Raw genomic sequence first — 27,807 nt, forward strand, 5'->3', positions numbered from 1 at the left:
AGCACGCGTCCCTCCACGGTTCTTTGTGTACTCTTCAGTTCTTCGTGTTCGAGTCTCTTTGCCGGTGTCGACGTTCGCGATCCACGTGTCCCACGCACCTCCGATTAGCATGGTTAGCTCCGATCGGTGCAGAAGCAGTTAAACATACGTACATACACGACGATCGACACACGCTGATTGGTGACGACCCTCGTCAGACAAATGTTGGCATTGTTTTCCATTACCGCTGACGTTAACTCCCTCACCTGGTATGCAGGAGGTCGTGGGTTCGATCCCGACCCTGACGCCTGCTGCTGTATATTTGGAGTTTGCGTTCTCTCGCTGTGGTCGCGAGTATTTGACTGCTGTAAATCACAAATGATCAGCCACTTCGTTGAGCTATTATTTGTGATGGGCAAGGTCGCTTCTGAAAAAGAGCTATATAGCTCAGTGGACCTTACCTGGTAAAATAAAAAATAAAAATTTGTATTTTATTACCAATGAAAAGTTCCTCAAGCACGCTTGGTCCCCAGCTCTGGCCTTCCCCCGCTGTCGTGATCCGTTGTCGGTAGTGGTCGCCCCTCGTATTTAGTGCACGTCCTGCAATGTTTTTTTTTCCCATTCGTGCCCCACTCCGACAATTAATTTCAACTCGTTTTGGCGAACCTGTCGTACGTGACTTTTGTTTCGCTCGCGTGCGGGCCCCAAACTTTCTCGGCTTCTCTCTCGGCTTTGTCCTTTGGGAGCAGTTAACACACGTGGGATGGGAGACTAATGGGCCTATGAGTCTTCACACGAGTGGGTCCCCCCCCCCCCCCACTTTTATGAGTAGATGAACGATCTCGGCATGTGTAACGTTATGTGTGTGCACCTCGTGTCGTGGGTTTTTAATGTGGCGTTAATAGTTTTATACTAATTTACAGCCCCTTCACCCGATGCGCTGTGACTGGGGATTTCCCATGGCCCGGAATTGAGCTCTGGTCTCCAATATTACATAATGTGTGTGGACGCAAATGCACACGCAAATGTAACATCACAACAACAACAACAACTGCCATTCGCCACTAAGTGGTGGTGACGTCACCACGACGCTTGTGCCAGGCCAAGTGCACCTTGAGGCCACGTGAAGTGTCGAACGCCCGCTGGCAGGCGGTCACGGGGCTAACCCAGCAGGTGACACGGGTCGACTGACCGAGATGACCGGCTGATGCACCACACACACGCAGACACACAGTGTGCCGCATTACAGAGACAAAGATTCCACACATCGCCTTTCACAGACTTCTGAGGCGAGTGCTGTTAGCGGGCGCCAATTAAGGCGGGCACAGTGCACGATGGGGTGTGTGGCCAGCACCACACACAGCCGCCTTTGTCTCCCCAATGCTTATGTTCACGCACTGTAGAATATACTCATTTAAGTTCATATATTTGTCACTGATACTAGCTGTGAGTGAGAAGCGAATTGGGGTTCACAGCGCAGTGCGCTAACCGCTGCACCACTACTGCACCACTACTGCCCATCTGCGTGTGTGTTTTTGATGCTATATTTGTGTGTGCATCGTGTCCATACATCTTACGTAACATCGCATATCTATTGTGTGTGTGCGTGCGCATCGTGTAACGCTCTGTGTGTGTCTTTCATAGGTGCTGCTCGCTAACAGGACTTGCCCCAACAGTCTGTTAAGGCTGTACGGGGGATCTTTGTCTCTGATATTATATTCGCGTGGGCACTGTGTCCCGATCGTCGTGTCTAATGCAATATGAAATGTCCGTACACTCGCTGCCTCCCAGTTTAACATTTAAACATCTGTACTTGGAACTTAATGAGGACGGTTTGCGGCAACTACGTTGATAGGATTGCAGGCTAAATTGGGTAAACAAGACTTACGGCGCTCTCGTAGACAAGTTACTTGCGCCGCCCCCCTCTCCTGCAACCCCCCCCCTCGGTGAAAGTTGTTATGTTACAGAGTGTCAGACAGACGGCTTTGAAAGTTGCAATTCCTGACATTTACCCTACCCCCCTCGCCTAGCACACAGAGGATGATGAGGAGGTATGTGAGACATGAAATCTGTTTATTGTGCAGCCGATGTATCTGTGTTTTCCATCGTGCGCGTGGGTGTGAGTTGCTCTGTCTCGCGATAGTTGTTTTTATTAATCTCTCTCGCACCATCTCTCTTTCTCTGTCTGTCTCGCATTTGCGTGAGTTCAAAAGACGGGCGCTGAATGCGAGTTCGAGCAAATGTGGGACCTTTTTCTGAGCACTGCACCTGCTTGTTCGTGATATATTTATTTTAAATTTCCCTTTTGTATCTCCACCCCAGTTTTATTACAATTGTGCTGTCGGCGTCATGTCACGAGATTAAATTTCCGGCCGGAACTTCTCGCGGGAACAGTCCTGTGGAATGAAATATCACAGAACTACTTCTCAGATGTCTCCAAGTGAGCTCTTGAACCGCGTGTCTTGATTTAGAGATGTTCATCATATGGCAGTCAAGCAAAGAAAAGATATATCAGAGATGGAATTTTTTGGCCAAATTAAGCGAAAATCTAAATTTCATATAATGGGTTTTTTTTATGCAGTCATTAGCAACCAGAATTTTGGCTGGACATCAAACAAAGATGGTCATTGCGTTGTGCGCTTTCAGATGCGCTTCTGCGGCCATCTGGAATGCTCTTCCTTCCAATATTAGGAAGACACTGGAGTTATGCACTCTTAAATCTAGATTTTTAGTTTGTTGTCCTTCCCCCGCATCTCCGATTGGCACGGTTGGCTACATACAAACAGAACTCACATTCATCACGGGCTGGCTAAAACCCAGATTTGAACCCAGGCTCTCATCGGTGCCAGCTAATTACTGCGACCCCTGAGCCAAACGGCCACCTCCTGCCACTCAAGAGCACAGAGCTCTTGAACCGGCTCCAGCAGCCCAGGAACACCGACGGCGCAATTGCTGTGGATTTTCTGATTTCCGAATCGCGTTTTTTTTTATACAATTAGCTCCTCGTCCGCATCCAGGCACCAAACACAACCTCCTCCGGTTAATGTAACGCAATCCCGTTAAGTGTTGCGGACATACATTGTGCTGGAATTCCACCACGACGCACAGACTTGAGCAAGCGGAAACATCGTGGCTAAAATTTCAGCTCGCCCGGGAGCGGTGAAGTGTAGTCAAACAACTCCCCCCCCCCCCCCCCGACGTGCCAGACATTAGGAATCCTTCATCCAGCAGTGGAGTGACAAAAGGGGCCGTTACTCTTGCGTATACGATACGTCGCCTTGGGTGATGGTGCCGTGACAGTGGCTCGGCACTTTCCTTTGCACCTTAGCTCCAGGCTGGTGCTTATCTTCACTCTGCAATGGCATTTCCTGTAATAGGCAATACCTGCTAATGTCCAATTCCATGTGTCACCTGCGCTACATTGCAGACATACATTACACAGCCCCTACTGCAGTCTGCGGGTGGCAAAGCGGTTCAGATAAACAGACTCCCAGTCAGAAAGCTATGGGTTCAAATCCCGGTCACAGTGGACTCTGCCCTGTTAGTTGTCCCTACCCAGTCGATAAAACAAGTACCACTGTCTTCTTGGTTCTTTCGGTAAAGTCGTCACGTAGAAGGGAAATAAACCAGGTCCGTCGAGACTCTGTCGCCTCGACGGACCTGGTTTTCACCTGAGGACGGCTGCTTGCGTTGTGGCCGAAACGTCGTGAGAATAATTTTATTATGTTTTATTTTTATTATTTTATTACTTCCCTTCTACGTGACTTTACCAAAAGAACCAAGAAGATGAATCCCTGCAGTCACGAAAGCTTTAAATCAAAAGTACCACTGTTTTGGGAAGTCTACAGTGTATCGTTTAGTTGCACCAAAGAAAGGGAAAAACTTTGAAATGAGAATGTGGAATGTGCACAGTCTGGGCTCTGTCCAAGTAGACGCTTTCACTTGTAACGGTCTCGGTGTCAGGGTTTTTATGTTTTCTTTTCCCAATTCTATTCCAACTGTGCTCTTGGCGTAACGTCACGAGACTGAGACGTTCCCATTCGAGCCAGGCACTGCCCAGCTGGGCACTTGGAAGGTGTAGTGGTACGACACGGTACAGGACGTGGCTAAGCTCGTGTATGGTAGGCCGAACCCAGGTGCCCCGATTGAGCAGAGGGTGAACTCCATGCCCGCGTTGACCCCGCGACCGCAAGCCCCTCCGTATCGGTCGCGTGAACGTGAGCGACATTTCCGTCGAGCCCATGAGCCACGGGGTTCGGTCGTGTCCACTTGGGGTGGAAAATGAAACTAGTGTCCACCACATGTAGTGTCCACATTGGGCGTTGTCCTCCACGGGAAAAAATCTTAGCATACATAACGGCACTGTCTCGTTTCTATGCACGCCTATTTTGTTTCATATTCCGTATGTGTGGTTCCTATCACAGTACTGTAACTCTTTTCCAAGACGATATTAGCTATCGCGCGTACTGCACTGCACTGCCCTTCTTTGATGACATTCTTCTCACAAAACGGCAACTGCGGTGACCTTGCCATCGTTCGGATCCTCGATCGGGAGATAGAAGGCCTTTAAAAAAAAAACTCTTCATTAGCATTTGCCACCCCGGGTGGTAACGATAAGCCGTTCTCGGGCCAAAGGCTCAAGCACCAATCCCCTGTCCTCCAATTCCCCGTCGTCCACTAATGTGAACGAGCGTGAGCTCGATACGGCGGCGTCTGAACACAATTACATTTAATTGGGGGCACTAATTTGAGTGGCACTGTTCGTCCCGCCGATGTATCTTATTACGATTATTTTTATTACTTTTTGAGCCTCATACCCCCCCCAACCCCCTTGTCCTTCTTCCACTTAATTACCAGCAGCGTGGAGTCGCCCACAGAGGTAATCACAGGAAAACAAATAATGAATCAAATAACGGCTCTGGAACAGATTCATTATTTTATTGTCGCGTGCCGCGCTCCGCGCAGAGGAATCAACGTGGCGTTGCCACCTCGCCAGGGATTAAAACGACTGCGCTCTGGCATCGATGAAATAAATCATTCAGTGAAAAAATATATATCTGTATGGATATTCAAAGGCATTCGGTGGTATTTTTTTGCCCCCCCAAACCAATTTGAACAAAAAATCTAATCGTTACCGGCGATGAAATTGAATTGTTGCCTGTTTTATAAATGTTCACGTGTCCGTTTGTTGTGTTTCCAAGGTCTGTGGCGAGACGGGTTGAGTGGCAGTGAGTGTAGTGGGCCTCTGCTTTGTTGCAGCAGTAATTGGAATGGCAGGACACGGGATTGAGAGATTTGCGCGATAGTTGATATTTTTTGACTGTTGTTCGATTTGGCCTCACCACGTGGTGCTCATTTAAGCAACCTCAGCGACGACCATAATGATGGTGACAGGAATGACGATGTGGACCATGGACAGTTTTTTTTATTTTAACTCATCGCGATCCAACTGTGTTGCTGTGCTGTTTGTTGCTGGCCCATTTGTCGTTGTGACCTGTGTTTGGCAGCCGTGATGTATGAATCCCTGCTGTTCCTCTTGAATGCCAGACAACCAATTATATATCTGGCAACAAAAGAACAGCTGGCATTTAAACAGTGAACTGGGAGGCAAAGCAAATGGCCCAGCTTGGGACCGGGAAGGACGGCCTGAGCTGTAAACGACGACGGTCACGTTTACTCACGTCCCGACACCACGACAACGTCACATTGCAACCACAACACCGCAACACCACAACAACGCCACACCGTCACACCGTCACACCGCTAACACCGCCACACTGCCACACCATCACACTGCGACACCACGAGCAGTGGGTCTTGTGCCGCTGGTAAGGCCCCCACAATCAGACACGTGTCACCTGCAAACCTCACCGCTCGCGCTCGTCGCTAATGAATCGACTCACGTCTGAGAGCGTCGTCCCTTGCCACCTGACCGTATCTGCCGTACACACCGTTCGGCCAACAATTTGCCGCCATCAATCAACGTCTGTTTTTAATGTCCGCCTGCCCGCTCACTCCCTCGCCCGCCTCGCTTGCCTCCTCTCCCTCGTCCTCCCACCGCTGTCTGTCAACAGTGACATTTCTCAAACTGCTGGGCCCTGATGCTTAGTGGGGGGGAGGGGTTATGTTGTCATTAGAGTAGGGAGCGGGCGGGGGGTGGCGAGGGTTGCGACCTGGCAAATACAGCGGAAGCTATATTTCACGCGCAATTCTGATATAAGCTACACATTCTTACATTACGCTGGTGGATAGAGGTGGGGATGGGAGTGGGGGTGGGGGTGAAGGTAAAGTAACATTTCTGGTATAGGCACGCTGCATCCGACATAAGGACATGATGTGTCCTTGCTCCCAAGAGAAAATGCTTAAATACGGCTTCTATTGTGATGCATAAAAAATGGGTGGAACAGAGAGTGAAGGAGACTGTTTAATCGTTTAACTGAATAACGTAACGTTCTAGTCCATTGATTGTCACGATTACTCAAGCTCACACCTCTGAGGTTTCAAGTCTCGGAGGACGTCTCAAGTGCAATGTCACCCCTCTCGGCCCCCCCCCCACCCCCTGAATTCTTTATTGCTGCCGGGGTCGGGAGGAATATTTTTCCCGGCCTACATTCAAACTACGCAGAATGCGCCCCAATTCTCGTCAGATCTCAGAAGCGAAGCAGAGGGACGAGTCTGGCGAGTTACTTGGATGGGTGACCACCGGGGCCTGGAGGGCATTGTTGGACGTGGGTTCTTTTCCGGGGTTCTCTGGCTTTCCTCCCACGCGAAGCCCAAAAACTCCCCATTGGCAGAGTTGGCCTGTCAATGCCCAATGTAGCGGGAGCCCTCCCTTGACAAAGAGAGTCCTGAGGCTTGGCGAGGCTTCTCTTGGGTTAAATAAAGGCCCGCGATTGTTATTCGTGTCGTCGGCACGAGTGCCGTTCGGCGTAGGTTACGGGAGGCAAGCGGCCGCAATTATCGCAGCGCTGTCCACGGTGCCGGAAGTGCCGCTTGAAATTTGTGCCGTTGTCGCGCTGCACGACCCAACCAAGGCTGTGACACGCGGCGAGTTTATTAATTAGATTCGTGACCGATGTTTGTGAAGTGTTCCTTTGTAAATTTGTATCGTATGTCATCGCCGTAACCGGGGAGAAGAGTGAGTGCGCACAATAATGATAATGCTAATGCGATTCATAACAGGCACCGTATGTCAGGGACGTAAATGACCGTGGCCCTTGAGGTGCAGAGCCAAGAGCCAGGCTCAGTGACTAAGGTAGCCGGGTTGCTGAGGTCACAGCGTTGAGCTGGCACTGCTGAGATCCTGGGTTTGAACCCATTAACATCTCGTCACGGTGGCGAGATGTTAACTACCTCGCCTGGGATACAGGAGGTCGTAGGTTCGATACCGACCCTGACGGCTGCTGTATATTTGGAGTTTCTATGTTCTCCCCGTGGTTGCGTGGCTTTTTCTATGGGTCCTCCGGTTTTTCCTTCCACATTTAGAAACATGCATTTTGGATTATTTGGCTGCTATAAATTTCCACATGATAAGCCACTTGGTTGAGCGATCATTTGTGGCCAGGTTTCTTCTGAATAAGAGCTATATACCTAGTAAAATGAAAAGAAATAGTTTATCGGTTTAGTTTAAACTGTGTCATGAATTGATGGTACTTGCCCAGTCACCATTGGCTTTACAAAGAGCATTATATTAAATGTGGTTTTGTGGTAAAATTGTCACCGTTCCAGCCCACCGTTATTAGAAATATTAGTTTTGCTGTCACGTGACGAACACTTCCCTACGTAACAGGGCTGTTCGAAAGTGCCACCCCTAGTGTGCATAAGATGTTGCTTTAGCCGAGGCGGTGGTGGCACACACCTGTACTCTGTGGAGGTGAGGGTTGGTGAATCGTGTGAATGTTTTTAGAGGTGCCATACCCTGGCTCGCCAGAAGGTGGTACAGCAAATGTGGACTCAACCTGTTCCGTCTGTATGGGATAGAGTGTTGCCCCCTCCCTCACTCGTGTGGGTTTTCTTCGGGTGCTCCGGTTTCCTCCAACATGAATTTGGCCAATAACATCTTAATGTATAGAGGACCGCAGGGCTTGGGCAATTGTTGGCGCCGGCTCATCGTATGGCCGCCTTTCTGCTTAACTGTGGTTCCTCGCACCCATGATACATTCTCTGTCATCGAAAGGGAGCAAATACTGTGCGGTGAGTTACAAGTTAAAATTGCTATGAATCATAAAATATTGGAGGGATTTCAGATGTAGTTTTGTGATATCTCATTCCGCGGGGCCGTTCGCAAAGTCGCGGGGGCCGATGCAGCGCTCTCGCGAGATTTGCGAACGGATTCTCAGTCGTCCGGTGGCACGACGCCGAGGGATTGAACGGGGGGGGGGAGAATTTTATATTTTTAAAGAAACGAACGGAGAGATGAGATGAAGCTCAAGAGCGCACGCCGCCACCGTGCATCGACAGGGACAGTGCCCCCCCCTTCCCCCCACAATCCTCTCCCTCCCACACACCACAGTCGGCGGCTGCTGCTGCGGATGAGTGGGGGATTGTACAAATGCTGCCTCGTGTCCGACAGGCGGAATTGATTCGCGCAAACCACCGGGGTTTTGTTGCTCCTGATGCTTGCTGCTGGCCGTTTGTGGTGGTGGTGGTGCTGCCAACACCAGTGACGATTATCTCAATCGGTCCTGGGCCTCTCCTAGGTCGACTCAGCCTCAAATGAGTACAATACCTGGTGTATTGTGTAAACATCGCCATTGGGGAGACAAAGGCGACCGGGCCTGGTGTTGGCCACCCACCTCCTTGTGTGCTGTATCGGCCTTCATAGGTGCTCGCTAACAGCAGTTGCTCCTACAGTCTGTTACGGCTATAATGGGGGGGGGGCGTCTTTGGTGGTGTTGGTTGTGGTGTTGGTTGTGGTGTTGATGGTAGTGGTTGTGGTGTTGATGGTAGTGGTTGGTGGTTGTGTTGATTGTGGAGACTGTTGTGATGGTGGTTGTGGTGTGTTGATGGTGGTTGCGGTGATGGTGGTGTTATTTATTGATGGTGGTGGTGGTGCTGTACGTGACGGTGGTAATGGTGGTATTTCCACCGTGGTCATTCATAGCAAACTCACGGCGCTGCTAACCCGGTGCCTTGAGTTCACCCACGAGCCACAACGTATATGATCATCATCATCACCGTTAGAAACCGGGCCAAAGCCTCCAGTGTCTGAGCTCATCATCAAATGTGCACAGCGTCGGAAACATCGCCACTAGGGAGACAAAGGCGGCCACCCCCCAACCACACGAGTGACCCGGCCTCAACACACGCTCGTCAAGAGCACTTGCCTCTGACCCTTTTATATAACCAAGGGTTTATGCAACCACACGTCGATTAAAACCATGCGTTTATTCAAACCACACGTCTATTCAAACGACGTGTCTCTTGAAACCACAGGTCTATTCGTACTACAAGTCAATTGAAACCTCCGGTCTCTTCAAACCACCTGCCCCTTGAAACCACGCGTCTATTACAACTACTTGTCCATTCGCACCACGTGTCTCTGCAACCACACGTCTATTCAAGCCACGTGTCTCACGAAACCACAGGTTCATTCAAACCACGTGTCTCTTGAAACTTCAGGTCTATGCAAACCACGCGTCTATTAAAACTACTTGTCCATGCAACCACGCGTCGATTCACACCACGTGTCTATTCGTATCACGTGTCTCTGCAACCACACGTATATCCAAACCACGTGTCTCTTTAAACCACAGGTCTATTCAAACGACGCATCTCTGGAAACCACGTGTCAAGTCTAACCACACGTCTATGGAACCACGTATGAGCTGCCACCGGTAGCAGCGTTGACAGTCAAACGCATTGAGCATCAGGGCTTCTTTATTTTCCACGGAGCAAACGGTTTCGCATTTGTGTGTGGATGTGCATGTGTTTGTGTGTGCTTCTGTGCGCGTGTGTGGATGTGTGTGCGAGTGTGTTTGTCTTTGCGCTTGTGTTTGTGCGCGCCTGCTTGTGCGTGTTTGTGTGTACATGCACGTGTGCTTGTGTTTGTGTGTACTTGCGTCGGCGCGGGCGCGTGTGTGCATTTGTTCATGTTTATTTGTATGTGTGCTTCTGAGCATACGTGCGCACGTGTGTGTGCAAATATTTGCCACCAAGAACAATGGGAAATATGTGAATAAGCCCGAGGTTGATTTAGCCTTCACTGAGTACCTGGAGTGGTATATACACACTAGCACTGGGGAGACAAAGGCGTCCAGGCATGGTGTTGGCCACCTACCCCATCATGTGCCATGTCGGCGTTCAAAAGTGCTCACAGTACTTGTATGCGTCTTGGCACACGCCTATTCAATGTATTATGTGAATTACTTTGGCGAACGTGTGTGTGTGTGTGCGCGGGTGTGTGTGGATGTGGCTTCATGCGTACGTGTGTAATTGTGTGTGTATACTTACGTATAGGTTTGCATGAGTGGATGTGTGCGTGTGCGCTTGTGCGTGCATGCGTGTGCTTGTGCGTGCATGCGTGTGCTTGTGCATGCGTGTGCGCTTGTGCATGTGCGTGCGTGTGCTTGTGCATGTGCGTGCGTGTGCATACGTGTGCTTGTGCGTGCATGCGTGTGCTTGTGCGTGCATGCGTGTGCTTGTGCGTGCATGCGTGTGCTTGTGCATGTGCGTGCGTGTGCATGTGCGTGCGTGTGCTTGTGCGTGCGTGCGCACGTTGGTGCGAGTGCACGTGTGCGTTATGTGCGCGTGTGCCTGTGTCCACGATTACTTGTGCGTGCTGCGTCTGCGCGAGCCTAACAACACTTTCCCCAACAGTCTGTTCAGGATATTCGGGTGACCTTCGTCTTTTTGTGTGTGTGGTGGTGTCGCGGTTATCGCGCTGCGCTACGAACCAGGCGACCCGAGTTCGATTTCCCGCTCACGGCCAACACCGGTGACGATTATCTGAAACGGTCCTTGGCCTGCCCTAGGTCGACTCAGCCTCAAATAAGTACCTGGTGCGATGTGTAAACATCGCCACCGGGGAAACAAAGGCGGTCGGGCGTGGTGTTGGCCAAACCACCCCCTCGTGTACCGTGCCGGCCTTCATAGGTGTTCGCTAACAGCACTTGCCCCAACAGTCTGTTCAGGCTATAGGGGGGATCTTTGTATGTATGTATGTGCGTGCGTGCGCGCGCGTGCGTGCGTGCGTGTGCCGGTGCGTGTGCCGTCTGTCCTTCCGCGTGCTGAGCGCAGTGCCTGGTGAGTGGCAGAGAGCACCGGGGTGGAGGTGTTTGAAGTGGCAGGGGAGGGGGGTAGAGGGATAGGAGGGAGGGAGGCACAGACACACACACCTCGTCTCGTGCGACTCCTGCAGGCGGCCGGCACTGGCTGCGCAGGCGGCATGCCGAACCCGCTGTGCGGCCGTGGACTCGCGGCGTCTCCCTCTTCCCGGCTTTGCGTCTCTCTCTCTCTCTGTGTGTCACTTCCTCTGTGTTGTGCGCGTGTCTTTGTATCTTTGCCTTTGTGCTCGCGTCGCTGTCTCTTTGCTGCACTCCTCGCCGCTTTACACCGGTCTCTGCCCGCCTGTCCGTGTCTCGCTCCGTCTTGTCACGCGAGTGTTGTCCCTCTCCTCCTCCTCCTCCGCCTCCTCTCTCTCTCTCTGTGTTGCTCGCCCTCTCCCGCGCTGTCTCCTGCAGTGATTGCTTTACTGAGAGGTTTTTATCGGCCCCGGGTGGTGTTGGCTGTCGTCACCGCCACAGATGCGCCTCCCTCTCTGCCTCGCTCCCTCCCTCTCTCTTCCAATCTCTCCCTCCTCTCTGCCTCACTCCCTCTCTCTCCCCATTTCTCCCTCTCTGCCTCGCTCCCTCCCTCGCTCTCCACGACTCTCCCTCTCTCTCCCAATCTCCCCCTCTCTCTACCTCAATCCTTCTCCCCATTCCTCACACTGCCTCACTCCCTCCCTCGCTTTCCTCGTCTCTCTCTCTCCTAATCTCTCCCTCCCACTCTCTCTCCCTGTCTGCCTCTTTTTTCTTTACGATCAGTGGAAACAAGAAGATGCTCGGTGTAGTCGGCACTTTGCTTCGTTCATCATTTCGTAATTTTTTTTTTACTTTGCTTTATGTAAACCCCCACCTCTCTGCCTCACTCCCTCTCTCTCTCCCCACTGCATCTCTCGTCCCTCTTTCTCCCATATCTCTCCCCTTCCTCACCGTCTCTCCCTCCCCCTTTTATCTCTTTGCTATCCTTCTTCTCTCTCCCCATCTTTCCCCTCTCTGCGTTCCTCACTCCCTCTGGCGACGCGGCGCAGCGGCCGCGCATTCGCCGCTCGTTGCAGAGGTTCACGGTTGAAACCCAAGCGGCCGCCCCCATTAATACTGCGGGTGTAGTGACAGTCGTCCATCCTTTGTGGCGTCCGCTTCACAGTTGATGCCAGTCGCAAGAGTTCGGCCATTGCGTCCCGGCACCAGGGTCCACATTTGCCAAATGGAATATTTCACGGCAAATTTAGATTGTCGACAGCAGTAATCATCGCCCCCTCCTGGCAGACTCATCCCCCAAGGTCACCCTTGCAAGCGAGACTCATTCTGGCCCTGTGAGTTCTGACCTGTACTCCCCCCCCCTCTCTCCCTGATACTCCCCCTCCCTCCCCATCTATCCCTCTTCATATCCCCGTCTCTCCCCACCTTTATCTCTCTCCCCGCTGCTCCCCCTCTCTTCCCCGAGCACTCCCCATCTCTCCCCCTCTGACCATACTTCACCACACCGGTCAGCGCATGTGGGAGGGACATACGTACAGCAATGCACTTCTTCTTCTTGGTTCTTTCGGTAAAGTCACGTAGAATGGAAATAATAAAATAATAAAAATAAAGCATAATAAAATAATTCTCACGACGTTTCGGCCACAACGCAAGTAGCCGTCCTCAGGTGGAGAACAGGTCTGTCGAGGAGACAGAGTCTGTCGAGGACGTGGCCCCACGGCAGCCTGCTATAGCAACCTGTTCGTGCCTGCCTGGCGCTCACCCATCCGAGCACTCGCCAGGCTCTCAACCGCGCTTAGCTTCCAAGATCTGACGGAATCGGGCGCGATCCCGGTGACTCAGTCATGCAAACGTGCCTGCGCGCGATTTAGGCCCGAGGCGCGGATGTCCCCTCGGGGGCCGCTTGGCCTGTTGCGGCCGTGTGCACTGTCTACCTGCTCCTGGCCGCGCGCGCGCCGCGCTCATATGCACCGCGGGTGCCATCGGCATCGGGATCCGAATGTTTATTTACATATGTGAGGCTCCTCGTTCGCAGGTGTCGCGTACGGCCCTCCGTCAGTTCGCCGCTGGCAGACGGACCTCTTATTATACGCTGCTTTTTCGGATCGTGGGGTTTGTTTGGCCATACTTCACCGCGTGTACATAGCACGTGCACATGCATACATAATAAAGATAAAAAGAGATCTCCCGTTTCGCCTGTAACAGACTGTTGGGGAAAGTGGTGTTCGCGAGCACCTATGAAGGCTGGCACGGCACACGAGGGGGTGGGTGGCCAGCACCACGCCCGGCCGCCTTTGTCTCCCCAACGGCAATGATTTTTACACACTGCACCAGGTACTTATTTGAGGCTGAGTCGACCTAGTAGACCCAGGACCGGTTCAGATAACCGTCACTGGTGTTGGCCATGAGCGGGAATCGAACTCGGGTGGCCGGGTTTTCCTAGCGCAGCGGAGTGCTAACCGTTGCACTGCCGCTCCCCAAATACGTCTTTACACACACACGCGCACGCACAATGTCCTCCACCTCGCTAATTCTCATTCATTCTCCCATACGCTTTCGCGTCCACTATCAGTTTTAACAATTTGCCTCCCATCCATCAATTTCTCTCTGTAAACCCCCCCCACTCACCCTTCTTTTCGCCCCTCTCTCTCTATCTGTCCTGCTCTCTCTCTCCTTCCTCTCTTCTCTCTCTGGCTGTGCTTGTGATGTAACGTCGGCCCACGTATCTAGATTGTGCCCCCACCCCCTGTGGTTTCTTCTGACCGAGCGTGTGCGCTTGTGCGTGCGTCTGTGGGGAGCGGGAGGTGTAGCGGTTAGCGCTACGCTGCGCTACGAACCCGGCGGCCAGAGTTGGATTCCCGCTCACGGCCACCACCAGTGACGATTATCTGAATCGGTCCTGGGCCCCCCCCTAGATCGACTCAGCCTCAAATGAGTACCTGGTGCGGTGCGTAAACATCGCTACTAGGGAGACAAAGGCAGCCGGGCGTGGTGCTGGCCACAGTCTGTTAAGGCTATAATACGAGGGATCTTTGTATTCGTATGCGTGAGGTCTTCACATACCACGGCGTCTGCGCTCGGTTATTCCGAGAACGGGGGAAGAGGTTCTTTTTAGTTTAACACTTTCTCTCCCCCCGGCGTGGTGCCGTCGTCGGTATTAGTGCTTCAATAATAATGATGATGTCTCATCGGGCCTGCCAACCTTGCCTGTGTCAAAATCAAAGTGGTTTCCTGCTCAAATAGCCATTGAGGTGGTGCTCATATAACCCTTTCTAGCCCTCGGCCAGTAGTGGAAATTCCCCATTCCTATAGCGGGGGCGAGTCTATCCAAAGGACAACCACTGCTGACCTCCCCACACAAAGCGTTACTCTTTTCGATTTAAAGCTTTCGTGACTGCAGGGATTCATCTTCTTGGTTCTCTCGGTAAAGTCACGTAGAAGGGAAATAATAAAATTATAAAAATAAAACATAATAAAATAATTCTCACGACGTTTCGACCACAACGCAAGTATCCGCCCTCAGGTGAAGACCAGGTCTGACGCTGTCTCCCCGACAGACCTGGTCTTCACCTGAGGACGGCTGCTTGCGTTGTGGTCGAAACGTCGTGAGAATTATTTTATTATGTTTTATTTTTATTATTATATTATTTCCCTTCTACGTGACTTTACCGAAAGAAACAAGAAGAAAAAAGCGTTACTCGTTTTATTGACCTCAAATGGAATGATGATGGGTTGAGTCAACCCCCCTCAACAAGGATTCGAACTTACAATCCTTCTGATTAAGAGCCACTCGCTCTCGGCCTCCCATAGGTCGACTGTTGAACTTTGGTGAGCGCTTGGTGCGGTGTTTAAACACAAGTACTGGGGAGGCAAAGGTGGCTTGGAGGGGCACTGGTTACGCCTCTTCCTTGTGAACTGTGCTGGCCTCACTTGGAGCTCGCAAACAGCATATCTCGGCTATACTGGGCATCTGTGTATGTATTGTATGTGTACGCGTCTGTGTTTGGATCTTTGCGTGTATGTGCACGTCTGTATTTGGATCTGCGTGTGTGTGTGAGCATGTTTGGATCTTGTGTGTGTGTGTTTGGATCTGTGTGTGTGAGAGTGTTTTGATCTGTGTGTGTGTAAGAGTGTTTGGATCTGTGTGTGTGTGTGAGTGTTTTGATCTGTGTGTGTGTGAGCATGTTTGAATCTTGTGTGTGTGTGAAAGAGTGTTTGGATTTGTGTGTGTGCGAGTGTTTTGATCTGTGTGTGTGTGTTGGGATCTGTGTGTGTGTTTGGACCTGCGTGTGTGTATGTGTTTGGATTTGTGTGTGTTTGGATCTGTGTTCGTGTGTTTGGATTTGTGTATGTGTGTGTGTATGTTTTTATCTATGTGTGTGTCTGTGAGTGCACTGTTTTGCCGTGGTTCATGCACTGCACCATGAACCCAGTGACCTGAGTTTGATTTCCAGCCATGCAGAACGTAAATGAACCAGGTCTGGGCCTGTCCTAGGCACAGAATAGACAGATATTTGGGCATTGTGCCGGCTTTAATATGTGCTCGCTAACAGGACTGGCTGCAAACCCGTGAGGCTACACGGGAGATATGTCTTTGCTTGTCAGTTGGTGGTGCAATTCTTTACGGACGAGTCAATGTATTTTGAGATATTGGCAATTGGTGGGGCCAGACGACATGTTTCATGTCATCCCTTGCGTCTGCAACAACTCACGCAAGCACGGATTCTCCATTCAACGCTTAACAGCCCGGCCTGGCCCCAGCAATATCTTCTTTTCAGCCAAAAGCCCCATGAATGATTGCTTGGGGTCGGCAGCGAGGACACGATCCCCACTTGGTTGTCACTCAGCCCTTAGTCTCGCCCACCGGCCATCGCCCACTTAATACCCTTAACAGTAATAAACGTTTGTCTTGAGCGTACGTATTTTCTAATTCACGTGCGCCTTTTTCTGCGTCTCTGATATCCCAGGCCTACATGTTTACATGTTTCTCTGCTCACTTTTGAGCTTTTGTTCCATCTTGTTCGTAAGTCTCAGTGTCATAGTAGTCAGCACACATCGATTCAAAAGTGTAGCCTTTAACCACGCGTCTTTGCGCATGTAGCTGTGCATGCGGGAAATAAAAAGTGTGTTTATTCTGTGAATGTCCCATAAACACGAGCCAGTGCGACCTAAGACACATCCACAGGTTCAAACAAAGGTACCAAAAGATCATCACTCGTCTTGAGTAACTTGAACTCTTTGCCACATCCCCAAGGAGAATGAGTACGCAAAGTTTCACGGACAAATTTCTTGCGCGTGAAATATCAACAATAAAAAATGTGAAGGCGCAGGCCTGCAACTGCTCGCTCACGCCACTGCTGGCGGAATGGGCCTCCACTCGAGGGAGCTCTTTAGGAGGATGCATCCACGTAGGCCAGATGTTCTCAAACAGCTAGCAATAATAATAATAATAATCATTATTCCGACGAATACGTGGCCGGAAATGTCAATGTGTGACAGGCGTAATGAAGCGGAGAGTGTAACGAGCAAGGGTCTTGTTTAGAGCGCGGACGGGCGGGCGGGCGGGCGGGCGGGTGGGCGGGAGCGTGAGCGGGTGAGCGAGCTGGAGATGGGTGAGACGCGCTGTAGAGGACGGCAGGCGCGTCGCCCCCTGTGGTTGGGGTCGCTATGCCTGGCGGCTCGCGCCACCGCTCCGACGCCTCCACTCCTCTCCGCAGCTCCGCAAGTTTGGTGTCGGCGACCGCGGGCGGGCGGCCACGCTCTCGTGCCGTCGTTAACTCGGCGGCCAACGGTTCGTTCTGAACAATTCATTTTCCCGCGCCGAGGTTCCGCGCGTAAATTTAAAGCGGTTGCGCCGGCTCTAGGAACGTCGCTAATGTGGCAGCTTTTGTCATAAGTTTAAATTTTTTCATTTTGAGTGGGTAAAAAAAAATAACTGCTCAACAAGTCACGTTTGCAACGCACCCGTGATCTTACAACTGCCTGACGGTGTTGGTCGCCGTTGGTGGAAGTTCCACATTCCCGTGGCAGGGGACACGTTTGTCCGTTCTAGGATCTACAGTGACTTCGCACAAAGTGCTACTTATTCTATTTCTCTACAGGGCGATTATGAGCCGAGTTGATCTCTGACCAGTGTTTGACCTTACGCCACCCGGCCAGAATTACACATGCAGACGTACACTTCAATCGTCAGCATCAGCAGTGGTCGATCCACTGCTGGACGAAGGCCTTCCCAGGGCGGCACCATCTCTCGGGATCCCGCGATGTAACAACATCTTCATGCTCGCACACCAACGCCGTCTCGACAATGGCGACCCTGCACAATGCAGCAGTCAGCCGACAGCTGAGGTCGCGTCTTTCTTTTCGGACAATGGATTGAGTAAATGAAACTCAAACATGGGACTAAAATGCCCTGCTAGAACTGCATGTGCTCACTTAACAATGCCAGGGGTCAATGCACGGCACTATGGCTAACATCCGTTGCGAGTGAAAACCTGAAAGGGCCTTGGGCAAACCCCTCTTTACCCCCCAAAAACCCCTTTCAAGAACCCGCACTGTCCGGCATTGGGGAAGTATGGTCGAACAACTGCCATGACTGACGTGGCCTGGGGTGACTTGGCAATCGGAATGCAAATTAGTATTTATTTATTTTCTTGGTTCTTTCGGTAAAGTCGTGACTTTACAGAAAGAACCAAGAAGATGAATCCCTGCAGTCACGAAAGCTTTAAATCGAAATAGTATTTATTTATCAACAACAAAAATTATCATAACAATGCCAATTACTTAGCCGGGAATCTCGCTGAGGCTGAAGACTCTTGCAGGAGTGGGTCCTGCTTTGGCATGATAGGACAGTTGCTTTTCTCCATCTGAAAGGAAACCGGAATTCCCGGAGACAACTCACGTGTACTGCGACGGGCACTCTCAGCGCTGCCATCTCTTGGCCACCTCAGGGCCACAATTGTCGTTATGGAAATTGTTGTCCCTATGGAAAGATGTGGCCCCACCATAGTAACGTGGAATTGTCACCAATAAACAGGAGTTGAGCACCGTCCCGTGCTCAGTTGAATGGGAAACCCTTTTAAGCTCTTAGCCTCTTACGTAAGGGAAGACATAATCCATAATGCAGATTTTTCTCACATTGTCTTAGCATCTACATCTCAATCCACGCTCAATGATCGCCCCTTGGTGTATGAGGCTGATCAGGATCGGAATGGTGAAATAACGAGGTGAGCAAGGGCAGAGTCGAATTGCTTTTTGCAAAACTTGAATTTGGTAATGAAGAGCCAATGAGCAACGTGGCCGCGGAGAATGTTTTAACACGGTGAATATTACCCACTTTGACGTGTGGATCAGAGACGTGGGCATGTAATAAACTCTCACTAGTTGGCTGCAAACATCTTGATATGTAGAGAACTGCAGAGCAATTGTTGGCCGTGGGTCACTGCCTGGCAGCCTTCCAGCTTGGCCCGTGGTTCCTAAGCGATCGTGAGATGCAATTTGCACGGACTACTACGCTGCAACAGATCAATCATTAGATGGTTTCTTTTTGCTTAGACAATGACATTTAAAATGGAGCACAATCTGAAAAGTGCGCAAAGCAGCATGGTACGATGTGATGCTCATATTTACAAATGATAGAAAGAGGAGGACGTTGATCGGGATACAAATGCAAATCTCAAGCGGCATATTGCCTTGGGCTCGGGCAGGACCCGTCACTCGAAGGGGACGATGGCCAACGGACAAGAGTGATGATGGAATGTCAGCCGAAGGAGGGAACCCGTCGCGGAGATGGAGCGCGATGCGGAACGGTTCAAGTGCAGGAGTGTGACGGATCGTGGCTTCGCGGGACCATGATGGATGGCGACGGCGCGGGAGGCCTTCATCCAAGTGGCATGCAAGACAGTGACTGATGATGATGATTTACGTTCGGTTTTTATTTAAGAAAACGAACCAAGGAGTCTGACCGAAGGACCGTCAAAGGAAAAGAATTGCAGTATAAATAACCTGAAGGAAGCTCGGTGCGTTACCCTCTGATCTACGTGCACGGACGCGAACGCTCGCGCTCACGAGCCCACACACATGGGTGCGGGGAGGCACTTTCGCCCACGTGAAGTTTGTAAATCCTGGAGTGCGGAGACAATTTAAGACTTAACATGGAATATGAAAAAATAATAAAATCCTTGTGCTGTAAATCGACGACGGATGAGTGCGTTGTCGCGTGTCTGAGCTGTGAAGTGTTCGTTTCGCTGGCTGCGTGCTTGTCAGACTACTGAGTGGGGCGCAGCGCTTATGAGAATTCTTTGTCAAAACTCACGTCTGCGCTTACAGTGGCATTGGTTTCAGTGGTTAATGTAACAGACGGTCTGGAGGTAGTCGAGTGGTTATGCCGGATAATGTAGCCGTAGTGCCAGGTGGTCATCTAGCGGTCGTGCCAGGCGGTCTAGCGGTGTTGCCGGGAGGTCTAGTGGTATAGACATATATGTTAAAAAATATATGTTGACAAAATAACAGGTTTAGATCGCTCAAACAACACATGTCACCATGGCCCCTGGCATTGAAACGTGGAATTTCCACCCCCAGTGGAGATGAGCACCACCTATTGCTCTTTTTCATTCTGAGCTGCTGATGAGTGTGATTTCACCCCACGCCCCCCACTCCCCCAACAACTCCGCACATCCACACTTCACACAATATCTTCAGCACCACGGACAGCGCCCCGTTCATTTTCATTTCAACTCCGTCGTTTCCCACCTGCCTCGCATAACCTGGACCCCGGCGGCACTTGTCGTAATGATATAAACAACAGTGCCCTTTATTTACTCGGGACAGCCACGTGGAGTCTCCAAACTCTTTCAGAAGGGTACCGCATGGGGAATGTTTGGCCCAATACCATGATTGAGCTTTTGACTTAATCCGGGTAGCAATCCGATGGGCTCAGGGAAAACCCCACCAAGCATCCAACGGAGTTACACTCTCTTGGATTCTAGTATCCTGCCAACTCCAGGCGGTCTCCCATCCAAGGACAAACCAAGGTTCAACTCTGCTCAAGCTTCCGAGATCTAACGAGATCGGCAGTATCCAAGGGTTACTCGAACGCCTCCGATCGTCGTCGGGCAGATAGCGGAAGGAACCCGGAAGGGTGGAACACTGGCAGCATCCCACCGAGAACCCCCTTTCCAGCATGGCCCCATCCCCCTCCCCCACCGTGTCTTTAATGAGCAGATGAAAGCCGCAAGCGGGATGCGTTTTTTTTGTTTCCCCTTCAAAGCGCCGTGCCGCGGAAGAGCGCCGCGCCCCAGGTGCAGTCGAGCAGCGGCGAGGACTCAGCTGTGGCCTCGCGTGCGTACGTGCTCGCGGTCACACCTCTGTGATGTGTGTGTGCGTTCACACGGGGGGGGGGGGGGGGGGGAGCGGTGGTGCAGCGGTAAGCGTCCTGCATAACAAACCCCACGACTCGTGTTAGAATCCTAGTCATGGCTAACACCGGTGACGGTTATATGAACCGGTCCCCAGCCTCCTCTAGGTCGGCTCAGCCTCAAATGAGTACCTGGTGTGGTGTGTAAACACTGCTACTGGTGAGACAAAGGCGGCTGGGCATGGTGCTTGCTACCCACCTGCTCGTGTTCCGTGACAGCCTTCATAGTTGCTTGCTAATAGCACTTTCCCCAACAGTTTGTTAAATGCTATACGGGGGATCTTTGTCTCGCCTTATGTTCACACAGTGGGGAGTGGTAGTGCAGTGGTTAAGCCACGAACCCGGAGATCTGAGTTCAATTCCTGCTCATGACCAATAAACAGTGGAGAAATATCTGAACCGTTCCTGGCTCTCCCCCTAGATCGACTAAAGGAGTACCTGGTGCAATGTGGCCACGTCACTCGCTTGTGTGCCGAATTGGCCTCGATAGATCCTCACTAACAGCACTCGCCCAACAGTCTGTAAGGCTATATGGAGAATCGTTGTATCTGTGCAGTGTTACCGTCGTGCCAGTTTGCGCACTGCACTACGAATCCAGGCAAGCTGGTTACTGCGAACCACGGTTGTGACTTACGTAATCATCACCTGCGGTGTTTGGTGTGCGAATTTGGTCTGTGGCTACCCGAGGTTGCCTCGGCTTTGATTGAGTACCCCTGTTCAGTGATGGTGTGGTCATCTCGGCCCTCGCAGGTAAAAAAGTAAAACAAAAAGCACAAATAAATGATCGAGATAGCAATAAAAGATAATAAAGCCGTGCTGTATCTTGAGTGCCGGGAGATTGGTTTCCCGATAGCGGCGTGGGTTGTGGTTTTAAAAATTCGATGGCTGAAAAAAAAACCTTTTGGACACGTGTTAAATATCGACACTTATTCAACGGAGTGAAAATCGATATTTTGACGACGAGAGGGAGATAGGGAGGCAGGGGGGCAGAGTGACCGCGACACGGAGGAGAGAGCTGCGGTGGTCTCAGCTGTGGGCCGCTCGTTCCTCCGCTTTATCCGCCATTCCACAAAGTGCGGCGTGAGCGTGGAAAAAGTTTTCCACTCCCTTATTTAAAACTCACTCTGTGGGTCCGACGACGCGGCCTTTGACCAAATCGCCCCGAACGTGCCCGATCTTGAAATCTAGGCAGGAAAAAAGAGCCTGGATCGTAGTGGTTGGATGTGCAACTGCCATGCGTTGAACAGGCGCTGTAGGACGCTGCGTCGAGGCGTTTTATCGGCAACAAATTCGGTTGTTGCACCGTAGCGCCGGCCTGCGCGGTGAAGTTCGGTTTTAAAAAAAACCCACGATCTGCACGGCCTGGAGGGGCGCACGTCCAGCAGTGGATTTCACAAAAGAGGGGTACATGGTCCATGTATTGAACACAAGATATAACCATGCGATCAGCAATGAGCAGATAAGGGCCTGTGTCTCCCCAACAAAGCAGCAGTCACATTTAGAGCTGCCAGTGTTGGGAGTCTCCTGGGCCGGTTTTGCCCTCTCTGAGTCTCATCAGCAGAGCAATAAATCTGAATTACCATACCATGTACTTGGGAGAGGGGAGTAGAGGGGTGGGGGCAGGACTAATTCAGATCAGCACCACTGATGTTGGCCATTAGCGTAAATCAAACTCGGGTCACGAGATTCTTAGTGCAGTGCAATAACCACTGCGCTATTGCTCCGCGCAAAGGCAACGATCCCCCGTATAGCCTTAACAGGATGTTGGGGCAAGTGCTGTTAGCGAGCACCCATTAAGGCTGGCATGTCACACGAGCAGGTGTGTGGCCAGTAACAGGCCCGGCCACCTTCATCTCCATCGTGGCGACACGTTGCACCAGGTACCCATTTGAGGCCCAAGGCAGTTTTAGATACCAATTGCATACCCACCCACCCACATACATACACACAAACACCCAGACATAAAGACAAATATCCCCAGTATAGCCTTTAATAGACTGCTGGGGCAAGTGCTGTTTGTGGGAAACCTATTAAGGCTGGAACGGTTACCGAGGGGGTTGGGTGGCCAATATCACTCCCGGCCGCCTGAAACACATACGCACGCACTTGTAAAACATGCAGAAAAAGATGCACCAACACACGTGCTTATACACACAGACACACTCTCATACACACAGAAACAAACACACGCAACACTCAAACACACACACACACAGACACACTGACAAGTTCAGCCGCCTGTGACGCAGCCTTCATTGAATTCTGCCTTCAATCACCGTCAAATGACTTCCGTGGCATTGACGACTGCAAGAAGTAGAATAAATACACGCGGCTAAGGCAATCCAAAATGAGACAGATGGTCTTGTGATGCCAGCCGGTTCCATGGATCAGCCGATCCTACGGAGCTGACCGTGGGACCGGAGCCGGGCCATCTCGCAGAGCCACTTGAGGACCATGAACGATCTGCTAGGAACAATGCTGGGATTTAGCCCTGGGCCATGCAGTGTTTATATTGAGCTCTGCCCCTGCTAAATGCATCTTACCCAGAGTGCAACACAATGCCTTGAATATATAGAGCCATCCTGTGAATGCAGGAGGGTTATTGTGCCGCGTGAATCTATGGCACGTGCCCTACTTGTATGGTACGGCTAATGTAATCGATGTGTATTGCCTGCCACGACACATGGATTTGGAAAGCATGGACACTGACAAAGAAGATGGAACAAAAAAAGCTGAAAAGTACAAAAAGAAGTGTGGAGATGCGCACATGCTCAGAATTGCACCGAGAGATAGAAAGAGGAACGTGTGGATTGGAGAACGCACGCACGCATGCAGGTTCCAGACGTGATGTCGATTTTTAAGTAATGTGCCTGGCCTTGGGCAGCACGCGTCGCTAGGCTAGACGATCGCTCGCAGTCGAGACTGACGTCACAGCAGCAGCCACAGGTGGGAGCGGGCCCAAGGTGACGACATCCACCACGGAGATGGAGCGATGAATCGGTGTGCAGGTGCCTGATGGATTGCTGCGTCGTTGATTATGAGTTACCAATATCGACTTGCGTGCATCAAAGGGTGCATCGTTTCTATTTGGTGCTCATTTTACCGACCACATATGAATGATGATGGTGATGGTGATAATATCCCTCGACACCTGATCCCCATAAAGCCGTCCTTGGCTCAGCGTTCGCTGTTCCAATATCTATCGAAGCCTTTTTAATTAACGTGGAGTTTGAGTTCGGGGCGGCGTGTGTGTGTGTGTGTATGCGGAGCTAGCGTTGCGTTGTGCGAGCGTCACGTGAGCCAGCTACCCGCGTGGCGCCCGGGTCGATGTCGATGCGAGGGGAGCCGGTTCATGCCCGGCGCTCTTCCTAAAATGAATCTCCGTTTACCTTTCGGGTTAAATAAAGGACTTTGATTGATCGGGTAATGCAATAACGTGTGTGTTTCGTGGGCGTTGGGTAGCACCTCTTAAACGCCGGCACGGTCGACTCGGTAGTGCGGCAAGTGTCGCTCACTACGCTGTTCTGATGATGGCTACACCAGGTGCTGGATTTATTTGGGGCTGAGTTGATTCAAGGGGGTCGGCCCGGGTACAGATTTCAGTTGGGTCAGTCGTGATGGTGGTGGTGATGATGATGATCGTGATGGTGATGGTAATCCATGTGATGGTAATCGTTGTAATGGTGGTGATAGTGATGGTGGTGGTGGTAATGATGATGTGCATTAACGCCAAGAGTTGAACTTCGGTGAGATTTAAGGCACACAGACACAGGCACATACATACACACTCACATACGCGCTGACAGGACAAGCATAACATGCACAAAAACATATGCTTACACACACAAACAAACAGCACAGACACACACAAAGACAAAAAGACACACAGACACATGCCACTGTTGCGAGTCAACAGGAAATGAGGTTTTGTCTACGGGGGTCTGCGTTTTTCGATCTCTGATGGGACTCTGATTGCCCGCAAGCTGCGCGGCCGCTGATTGTGTCGCTTGCCCCCCCCCCCTGACAGCCGCCTCGTTAGGGACCCCAATCAGCAGCCGAGGCACAAACGCGGCAGCTGAGGCAAGCTCGCTAGCCCAGTGCAGCGAGCGTGCTTCCGCCCGTCTCCAAGCCCATAACCCCCCCCACACCCAGCGATCGCTCGTCGGCAGTGTCCCAGCGACAAGCGATCCTACAGGCAGGCTGGGATGGCTCGGAGGTCAGAGGTCGGAGCGCTGAGCTGGCAACGCTGAGTTCCTGGGTTCGTACCCAGGTTTCAGTGGGCCCGTGATTAAGCCGGGTTCTCAAGCGTTCTAGCGAGCTGGTGGTCTTAGCACGGTCGCCAATGACTGCACAGAAAACACGGTCGCGTACAATTTGTTTCAAACTTCATTTGACCGTAACGTGTTTGGTACAGTTATGTTATTCCAAAAATAATTAAAAGTAACATTGCTGATGATAGCCGTTGCTCATTGGGAGCCGCGGTCACGTAGGATTGGATGCGAGTCATCCTTCCCCCGCACCTCCGATCAGCACGGTTGGTTACGTAAAGTGCGAAAGAAGTTCAACATGCGACGATCAATACTCTCTGTGGCAGCGTGGGTGGGAAAGTGCTGCCCTGTCCCCCTTTTGGAGGAGCGGCTCTGGGGACACGTCCAGAATAAACACGTCACAAACACTTCCTGGCTGCTTTTCCATTCCTCGAACACACCAGTGGTGGAACCGTCAACTGCATTAGAACACCAACAGGCCCATGTGCACATCTCCGTCATAAAAGGAAAATTAAAGACACGAGCCACAGTAGTGCGATTGTGGCCATGCAACCCAAACTATGGACCGTGCGGTAAACCGCTGCAAGAACTCTCTCCTGAGGCCCTATCATTGTGGTCAGCAGACCTCAACGTTGGCATTCAGCTCCTGAACATATTTGCTGCCATACCTCCTCCGTTATTCGATTTGAACTTTGACTTCCATCCTTGCGTTGCTACTCATTAGGTTCCTCGCTTACCTCACGTTAGCATAATTACAGAGTGGAAATGTTTTTGAATTTTTTTTTTCAAACAATCAATGCAGGTTGAAGAAATATATTTATGTCGGCGTTTTGATTCTCCTAAAAAGTCACGAATTTCTGCTGGCAATTAGGAGGTTGATTATAGCAACAATGTGATAGGAAAGGTCAACCATCTGCTGCTTTGAAACGTCTGTGATTAATTGCATGGAGTTGACCTATCGGGTGGTGCTGGTGAGGATGTTCAGGCTGAACGGGGGAACTTTGTCCGTGGTGAGGACGTTGGTGGTGGTGGTGGTGCTGCTGCTGCTGCTCAGGCTGGCGCTGATGTCGGTGACGGTGCTGACGTTGTGGGTGCGGCCGCTGGCGGTGGCAATGTTGACAGTGTTGGTATAAGGGTGGTGGCGATGCAATTGATGGTGGCGGTGGTTGGTGGTGGCGGTTGCGGTCGTGATAGTTTGTGATGATGGCGGAGATGGCAGCGTTGGTGGTTGTTGTTGTTGTTGTCGCTCTGTTGGCGGCATGGATGGTCTCGGCGGTTTTGGTGGTGGTGGTGCTGGCGGTAGCGAATGCCGGTGGTGGTGGGGCACGTACCATGCACGCCCCCCCCCCACCCTGTTTGTCTTCCATCGTTACGAATAGTGATAACCACACCGCACTGCCACGCGGGCCACAGTTAATTTGTATTTGTGTCTAATCATGTTAATGCTGTTGTTGCTGTATTGAGGCGTATTTGTATAATAAAAAAAATATATTTTTTTATATATTAAAATTTTATATTTGTTGATCCAGGGCCACAGTGTTATCGACCGAATACGTTGAGTTTTTTTGATTTCCGTTATATGTGTCTGGGCACCACCACCACTGCCAGTGGAGCGGCAGCAGCATCGCTAAAACTTTGTTTACTTTGTATTATCGGTATGCGCAGTCCACGCCAAGGCTGTCTGGATCGTTGCGTTGAGCAGAACTTATTTTGTATGTATCCCTTACTCGCGTTGAATGTCGCGAGCGACGCTGATGTTTGTTAACAAGTTTGGGTAATTACATTGTGGGCTGCTCACAAAACATCTCCACACTTTTTAACCTGTTCCCACGCTTGGGCCTGCAAGTTAAGGCTCGGGTAGAGAGCGGTGCTTCTCATTATTTTTGTTGGTATGTGATGTTCCCCGTGACACATTTGAAATTTCTCCTGCACAGTGTCCATGTCACAACCTGTGCCCCCCCCCCCTTCCTGAAAAGAGGGGGAGGATGTGACCCACGGGTTTAAACGCGCACTGGTCTAGAGCTTGTGCTCACTGCTGATTTTTGAATTATGGGACCCATTCTGTGATCACACGCACACACACACACATTAGACCCAACAAGGTTTGATTTATTGGTTTGGGGCAAGTGCTATTCGTGAGCACCCATGAAGGCCAGCATGGCACCGTGCCCGGCCGCGTTATTCTCCCCTTTGCTGATGTTTTACACATCGCACCAGGTTCTCATTTAAGGCTGAGCCAACATTGGGGAGGCACATGACCGGTTCCGGTAATCGTCACTGGTGGTGGCCGTGAACGGAAATCGAACCCGGATCGCCGGGTTCGTAGCAGATTGCGCTATCCGTGACACTACCGCTCCACGCACGCACGAACGCACACGCAAGCACACACACACACGCAAGCACGCACACAAGCACGCACACACACGCAAGCACTCACACGCAAGCACTCACAAACACACGCGCGCACACGCAAGCACGCACACACATACGCACACACATACACACACGCAAGCACGCACACACATACACGCACGCAAGCACGCACACAAGCACGCACACACACAAGCACGCACACACACACACGCAAGCACTCGCACACACACACACACACGCAAGCACTCCCGTGCCCCTCGCTCCGCGGGCGCCGTTCCCTTATTCGTAGCCGCTCCCCCGGCGGCTCATCGCCACACTGCGCTCCGACTGAGGGCATGATGAGGGTTGCCACCGCCTTGGCCGTGCGATCCGGCTTCACAGGAGGCAGGAGGACAGGGGGGTTGGGGGGGGACCACGGGGGAGCTGGGTTAACCTCACCCCCGCCCCTCGTCGCCGCACGTTCACACTCATTACTCCTCGGCGCCGCGTGCGACGCCACTCACTCTGCCTTCGATTTGCCGCACGCGCT

General features: G+C 51.4%; 2 protein-coding genes across 4 annotated transcripts in view; one reads left to right on the top strand and one right to left on the bottom strand.

The window, feature by feature from the left end:
- The window catches only part of LOC133341408 (uncharacterized), a 44,753-nt gene extending 32,979 nt beyond the window's left edge, over positions 1-11,774 (bottom strand). The window contains exon 1 of the mRNA XM_061549988.1: positions 11,316-11,774. The gene's annotated coding sequence lies outside the window, so the exon portion shown is untranslated. The remainder of the gene's footprint in view (positions 1-11,315) is intronic.
- The window catches only part of MRPL11 (mitochondrial ribosomal protein L11), a 101,918-nt gene that overhangs the window by 55,835 nt on the left and 18,276 nt on the right, over positions 1-27,807 (top strand). The gene's annotated exons all lie outside the window — the stretch shown is intronic.

Source organism: Lethenteron reissneri, chromosome 11 (assembly GCF_015708825.2).
Source record: "Lethenteron reissneri isolate LAM-NWPU_2019-01 chromosome 11, ASM1570882v1, whole genome shotgun sequence".
Lineage (NCBI taxonomy): Eukaryota > Metazoa > Chordata > Hyperoartia > Petromyzontiformes > Petromyzontidae > Lethenteron > Lethenteron reissneri.